We start from the raw sequence: 8,502 nt of genomic DNA on the forward strand, positions 1-8,502 counted from the left end.
CTTCTTACAACAAACAAGTTAAGTACAAAACCATGTAAATAAACTTGGACAGGAGCCAACAAAGACAAACTCATTTTATAAACAGTCACACTTAAACAGCAAATGTGTCCGGTTTTACTGAACATTTCTATCTAAATCCTTCTAATGTTCTGTTTAGTCAATTGAAATTACTTAAATTTTATGATTTGGTGGATTATAATATTCTTTTACTTATGTTTAAGGCCCATAATTGTTTGCTGCCATCAAACATTCAAACATATTTTGTAAAAAGGACGAGTGGTTATAATCTAAAGGGATCAGAGATCTTTGTAAAACCTAAGTACAGAACCAGTTTGAAGGGACGCTCTACGACCATACATGGAATAGGTTTATGGAATAATTTGGAGGATGATGCAAAAATGGAGAAGTCAATTTTTACATTTAAGAAAAAGATAAAAACTATTTTGTTGGAAAAATATAAACAACTGTTTGTCTAATTATTTTAAATGTAAAATCTGTTTGAGTTATCTACGTTGTTGCAATATTGTGATTGACTTTTTGTTTGAATTGATAGTTAAATTGATCTGTTAAAGAAGGAGCAGATTTGATAAGAATTTTTTCTTCTTCTGCTTCCTTTCATTTTATGTTTATTTTTTTTAATTATCTAAATTGTATTTGTGTGGGTTTTTTTAATGGAACTGAAATGAATGAAATAAATAAATAAATAAAAAAATAAAATAAATAAATGCATCCATTGAGCTCAGCTGCTCCTCTGTCTGTCACTTTGATTAATGTCAGAGCTCTACGCCGTCATATCAAGCTAAACTGATGCTTCTCCAGTTTTAGCTTCTCTCCACTGGCTCCCTATGAAATTCAGAATCTAGCAACAAAGCCCTCAACCACTTAGCTCCATCTTATATTACAGATCTTAATGTTCCATATTTTCCTAACAGAGCACTTTGCTCTCAGAATGCAGGCTTACTTGTGGTTCCTAGAGTTTCCAAAAGCAGAATGTGTGAAAGATATTTCAGTTATCAGGCTCCTCTCTTATGGAACCAACTTCCTGTTTCTGTCTGTGAGGCTGACACATTGTCCAGTTTTAAAACTTTCCTTTCTGATAAATCCTATAGATACGGTTGGCTTGTTATGCTGCTATAGGCTTAGACTACTGGAGGACAAATTAACCTCATTTCTTCAAATGGATTGTTACAATTGAATAGTTTTCATTTGATACTATTTCTATCTTAACATGTGATTCTCGGCCTGCCATTGTGTATCTGTTCCTCTCAAACCCAGCCATTTGAAACAGATGGCCGCTTGTCCTGCGCCTGGTTCTGCTAAAGGTTTTTTCCTCACGAGGGAGTTTTTCCTTTCCACTGTCGCCTTCATGCTTGCTCAAGATGACAGTCTGCGATGAAGTCAAACTGCTCCTCAGATAAATAATGTTACCTTTTTATGTATTTGTTTCTGTTCAGTGCCCTGAGATGACTTCTGCTGTGACTTGACACTTTATAAATAAACTGAATTAAATTGAGCAGCTATATCAGGCCAATACGCTAACATTAGCTGCTTTTAAATAAATAAAAAAAAACATTTAATGTATAACTCGAGGGCATAGGAGACCTGTTAAGCAGCTGTTGACGCATTCCTCCAGTGGTGCATGGCACTGCAACTAAATAAGACCTCCTGTAGAAAACAGCTGCAGGGCATGCAGGTCTGTAACTGTATGAAAAGCACATTCATAAACTCTTCTTTTCTCAATACTTATTAATGCAGCTTGCTGAATAAAACAATTTGTTATAATTAGCTTAAATCCAGTAAAGCTAAACTCCCACTCATCCTCAGAGATGTTATTTTAATAATTTGCCTTTTCTCAGCTGCACCAGTTTAGTCAAAAATTGTTTTGTCGAACCTCAAACACGAACGCCCCACCAGTGAGTTGGAACAGTGTTACTAAAGAAGAGACTGTCACAGACAAGGTGTGAATTTTTCATGGGATGGAAAAGGAGGCAGGGTTCAGTTTGCACAACTCATCAATAAAACATGGAGTGAAGAGAAATAAGGAGAAGAGCAGGGGGTTGTAGCACAACCAGGATCACATGCATATTTATCCAAGGGTGAAGGTGGACAAGAATGTTTTTGCTTAAGATCGCAATTGTCTGTTATCAAAATATTTCCTGAACCACAAGCTGAATTTTAATGAAATTTGCATAAATTAATTATTGGATGTCCATCTACAACTGTTTACCTTTTGGAGTTTGCTCGATGCAAAATTGCAGCCACAACCAACCAACCTTGTAAAACATAAAAATGGTTTTAAGCCAGTCAATTTTACAGATATTGACCTAAATGTTGGTGTGGCTGTAGCTAATATTCCTAACATGTTCTTAGCATTAACAGCTTATGCAATAAATTTAAGATTTTGATCATATTATTAGAATCAACGCTGTTGGTCTGTTAGCAAAAATATTTCTTGCACCACTGAAAATATTTTAATGAAATTTTCAGAAAATTATCATTGAATGCTTCGCTTTACCTAATTAACTTTTGGTACCGGCATAATTTAAGATGGCCTCCTCAGCCAATTCAGCTAAAAAAAACACATCAATGGCTACAATTCAGTTCGTTTTCCAGGTATTGTACTAAACTTCCATGTGGTGGTATTTTAGACACATTCACAATACATACTCCTGCTTGTCATTGCATCAGATCTTTGCTCATAACATTAACCCTGTTTGTTTGTCTGTTAGCAAAATATCCCATGAACTACTTGATGGAGTAATTAATCTCAGTTTATTTATATAGCACTTCTAGTAACATTTTTAATATGGGTTAAAAGGTTAAAAGGTCAGGTTGCTCTTGTAAATGAGTCCCCGGGGCTCACTGGGACTACCATGTATAAATAAAGGTTGAATGAAAAAAAAAGACATGTCCTGATTGAAAATAACACCAAGATTTTTATCATTAGAGCTGGAGACCAGATTAATGCAATCCAAGGAGGGCGAAAGACTGAAAAATGTATTCCTAAGATGTTCAGGTCCAAAGACTAAAACCTCTGTCTTGTCTGTGTTCAAAAGCAGAAAATTTAGGGTCATCCAGGTGTTTATGTCTTTAAGACATGCTTGTAGTCTAATGGATTAATTGGGTTTCATAGACAAATATAACTGTGTATCATCAGCATAAAAATGTATCCCATGTTGTTTAATAACTTTACCTAATGGAAGCATATATAAGGTAAAAAGTATATGTCCAAGCACTGAGCCCTGAGGAACTCCATGACTAACGTTGGTGTATGAAAAAGATTCATTATTTACATTTATAAATTGGAATCTGTCAAATAAATGATTTAAACCAATTTTTTTAAATTAATTTATTCATTCATTTAAAATAAAATAAACAAAACAAATCCATCAAAACAAAAACAAAAAATATTGAATGAAAAGGGTGCGGAAAGAAGAAAAACAAATCTTATATTTGCCCCATTAAAAAAAAAATACATAAAATAACTTTAAACAAACAACAACTCAGGCTTGAACAATCCCCAAAGCGAAAACAAAAAACATCAAGCATCCTTCACTTGGCACCAAACTTTCCTAACAATTTTAACGTAATCATCGTTGTAAACATATAAATTATTTTAGAAATGTTTATGGTGATATCAAGGCAATTCCACAATCCTATTCCCTGCGCTCCTTGAGACTAGCTCTAAATAGCTAACTAGTTTGTGGGGGAGTGTTGGCGCAGAGGTTAGAAGATGGGCCTGTGATCAGAGAGTTGCAGGTTCAACTCCCGGTACCATTAAAATATGTGTGGAAAAGGTGGAACACCCACACCTGCCTCCACCCTCATTCACCCCACCCTTGGCCCCTGTGCAAGGCCCTTAACTCCCACCATCTGCTCCCTAAACAGGTCTCTCTTGAAAATGAGTTCTCGTGGCTCATTGAGACTACCTGGATAAATAAAGGGTAAATAAATAAAAAATGGAGGTTTTACAAACACCCTTAAGGTTACAACGACTCTCTCTCTCTTTTTTTTTTTTTTTTTACTAATTTTAATTGAATATTTGGGGGTAATTTTTTTAAGAGCTTTATGCATGACTTGTAAAATCCTATATTCAACCAAATCATAACATTTTAATAACTTCAACTGATGAAACAACATTTTTGTTGGGTGATCATAGCACTTCCTACTAATAATTCTTATATTAGTGCATATTATATATTATAATTTAAATACTAATAATCAAAATAATTTAAGTATGGTAATTATGAACTGGGCCGGATTTTAGCAGGGGCTTACAGGGGCTGCAGCCCGGGGCCCCGGCATTTCAGGGGCCCCGAAGGATGTTTTATGTTTTTGTGAATGGATAGTGTCAGATTTTAATCAATGACTATGATGATTTTGACAGCACCGATGAAAAATGTTCCAATTTGTTCTGGAAAACGTCCATCTTGAATGCTTGCGTGTTATTGGTCCACTTTTGACGCATCTTACGCATTGGGGAGGAGCGTCAGGGAATATTATTTTACAATGGCAGACAACAGTGTTTGTGGTTCTAGTTCCTCCAAATAAGATGAATGCAGAAGTGTCATTAATAAATGGAAATCTGTATTTTGTTCTTCATATTTTTCAAGATGTTCTCTGTAAAAACCTTGATATATATATATATATATATATATATATATATATATATATATATATATACAGTATTGACTCCAGCCCAGGTGCCCCCATCCTGACTCCAGCCCAGGGGCCCCCATCCTTCTAAATCCGGCCCTGATTATGAAACCCTCATAAAGTAATAATTTGATGTAGAAGACTGATTAACTTTTGGTGACATCTGAAGTTATTTACAGAGTTTGTGTTGAAATATTTGAATATCAAGTCAGGCTGCAGAGAGTATGGATATGTTTATTATCTGGTGCATGTTTATCAGCCTTGCTCAGAGGAAGAACAGCTGCAGTGTCTGTAGCTTTTCTGTCATGACTGTTGCAAAACCAACCAGCTAAAGTCAAGGTGCGTTTAAGCCCCGGGGTGAGACAGCACCTGGCCCGGGCAGATTCCTCTCTTCTTTAATACACTTCTCCAGAAACATTCCCAATGACATCAGCCTGGCATACATCTCATCTCAGTTTTTTTTTCTTCTTTTCTTCTTGAATGCAGAACGCACTAAATGTTAATGAGGCGGTGCAGCTCTCCTGCTGACGGACAGGTAAACCTCATTTAGGACGCGCGCGACTCACCTGAACGGCTCCATTCGCGCGAGGGTTTCTTCACCTCATGGAGAGCCAAGAAAACGCTGTAATCATGGTAAGATCTTCTCTGTCTCCTGTGAGCTGAGGTGAGGTCTTTGTGGGCTTTTCAGCTCGACAGACTGTGTAAGGATCTGATTTCTGAAGGAAAGCTTCGGCAACACTTTTTTTTTTTTTGGAAAAAAGAGTTTGTGGAGAAACTTGGTTCGCTGACTTTGCAGAAGTTTTCAAACCCGCTTAAAGGAATAAAATTGTGAAAGGTGATTTATTTAGACACTTAAATGTTCAATGCGTTAGGAAAAGGCTGACTGATAAATAAAGGCATGACAGAACCACTCCCTGATCGCTTACTACAGTGAAAGCTGCGGAAAAACGCCTTTACTTTCTTAATTTTATAAGTAAAACCAAATGAAAAACTATAAGAAGGCAGGACAAGTTAAAGGGTTAAATCCCTCGACCAGTATGGAAAAGCTGACATGCTCCACAAATGAAACATGAGCGAGCAGATTCGAGAAAACGAGAAAAAACGGGCGTTTCAATGGGCTTTGAAAGCCGCACGGCCGCTGCGTCATTTCCGTTGGAAAACTTATTTTTGGGCACGGCGTTTTTGCTGCCTTCACGTGCTAGAAATAAATATCCGACTTTTGAAGTAGACCACACTTGATCGTTTGTTTCAGCTGTCACGTTACTAAACTAGCGCGCTTTGTGTCTCCAGACCACGTGATCATCTCCTTATCAGTTTGGGACATGCGCAATGAGTCTGTTGGCTTGAGATTTATGAGCTGCTTTATCATATGATCTCTACTGAGTGTTTATGCATTAGTTGTATACTTACAAAAGGCCGAGCATTCCTGGAAGGACTGCATATCTCCCGCCGCCTTCCATCCTGAGTCACATGGACTTGGATCTTCTTGTGTAGCCACTTTGTTCCAAACTTGAAAACACAAGATCAGATGCAATCATTTGCATGGTCTGATCTGAAGCATGCGTTGTGAATTACTCTCAGCTCCCATGCAAAATTTTAGATCAATATCAGTACAATTCACAGAAGTTTAGCCATTTCTGTGTAGGCTATGGTGGATTCGCTGCGGTAGTCATCGACTTCAAAAGTTAATCAGTTGTAGATGTGCAATGAATAATTACTTTGTGAGTCTTTCATTGAAATATGTTTGGTGGTTTATGAGATATTTTGCTAACAGTCAAACAGGGTTGCATCCAATAAGTTATGCCAAATGTTTAGGCAAACAAGTTGCAAAATGTGCAGTGCTCGTAATATGTTTTGAGAACAATGGTCAAGCTACGACTGCAGCCAATTTTAGCTCAATGTTCGTAAAACTAACAGAATTGTAACAATTGTGTGTTTGATAAAATTGCCTTGCTGTGGCAGCCATCTTGAATCAGGTTGACTCCTAAATGTATTCAGTAGTTATGATTTCTTGGCAGTTTCAATAAAATGTTGTTTAGGGATGCGTGAGTTGTTTTGCCAAAAGCACAGTAACACATGCACACGTGCACATAAGCAAAAACATTATCGCTCTGTTTCTGTGGCGGGCGATATTCATATGAAAAACTCGATCTCGCTTGTTTTAACTTGTCGAATGTTTCATGTCTTTGGCAGCTCAGTGACATCTTTGTTGCAGAGTTGTCTTGTTTCAGCATCAGTCTTTTCAATTGTTTTTTAACATGCTGAGTGTTGCATTCACTGTTCTTTGTGCTGACTGTGTAACACGGACTGCTGGTTCATTAAAGGACTTTCTGATTCCCCTTTCAGCTCCTGCATTGCACGAAATGTGCTGCAGCTGTGCAGCTTCTCCAGAACAATAGATGTTCTGCAAAGACGTGAACGTTGTCTCAATGAGTGTGGTCCTGTGTGTCGTCTCACTCCGGGTGATGACAAAGATTAGATATCCCATTAAAGTATAAAGTCTCTGTAATTACTTTTATTGAACGAAAGCAAATCTGATTTAGAGTTGAGAGTTTTCTGTCAAAATGAGGACGGCTATATTTCCATGGATTTTTCATTTTTATTTTTTAAAAGTGTATTGATTTGTCTTTTTTTTTTTCAATCAAATCAGAGACTTTAAAGTTTATTAGGCTTTTTGCTTTCTAAATGAAATGTTCATCAACACAGTGTCTGAAGAGGCTGCACGGTGAAGCAGTGGTGAGAAACGTTGCCTCGCGGAAGAAAGGTTGCCAGTTTGAATCTCAACTGTGAAAAGTTTGGTTTCACTGTACATGGGTGAATTTTCCTGCTTCCTCTCCAAAACCCCATGAGATCACCAGAAGGGGAAGTGTGTTAAGACTCCTGTCACAAGAACCTGCTCAACAGAGATACTTGAGAACTCATTTGTCCCCCTGGTCCATAAGGCTAGAGAACTCCTTCCATCTGGGAAAAAAAAAGACATAAAACAAAAAAGGTTCAACAAGTAAAAACCTTATGTGCAATATTTCATTTTAACATGTACTTTGTTCTGCTTTTAGTTCGTTCAGGTAACGTTTGAATATAGACACTTTTCACTCTTGCAAGTGAAACTGTATATATATATATATATATATATATATATATATATATATGTTTACTTCCATCCATCCATCCATTATCTGTTACCCGCTTCTTCCTTTTTGGGTCACGGGTATCACTGGTGCCCATGTCCAGCTATCACTGTGCGAGAGGCAAAGGGCACCCTGGACAGGTCTCCAGTACATCACAGAGTCACATAGAGACAAACGAGACAAACAACCATTCACTCTCTCACTCACACCTAGAGACAATTTAGAGTTACCAATCTGCATGTTTTTGGTCTGTGGGAGGAAACCAGAGAACCCGGAGAAAACCCACGCATGCACAAAGAGAACATGCAAACTCCACCTAGAATGGTCATTGGCCAGGATTTGAACTGGCAACCTTCTTGCTGAGTGGCAACAGCTCTACGAACTGTGCCACTGTGTCATCTATCTCAATTTGTGCCTTTTTTTTTTTTTACATCTTTTAAAAAAAATAACTATTCACTGAATGTTGTTGTGCTGTTACTGGATGTTTCCTCTGGGATCAATAATCTACCTACCTACGATGGATGGATGGATGGATGGATGGATGGATGGATGGATGGATGGATGGATGGATGGATGGATGGATGGATGGATGGATGGGCGGTTGTTTAGGAATCAATCAATCAATCAATCAATCCATCAATCCATCAATCCATCAATCCATCAATCCATCAATCCATCAATCCATCCATCAATCCATCCATCCATCCATCCATCCATC

This window comes from Nematolebias whitei, chromosome 12, assembly GCF_014905685.2.
Source record: "Nematolebias whitei isolate Nwh7 chromosome 12, NemWhi1, whole genome shotgun sequence".
In the NCBI taxonomy this organism is placed as follows: Eukaryota; Metazoa; Chordata; class Actinopteri; order Cyprinodontiformes; family Rivulidae; genus Nematolebias; species Nematolebias whitei.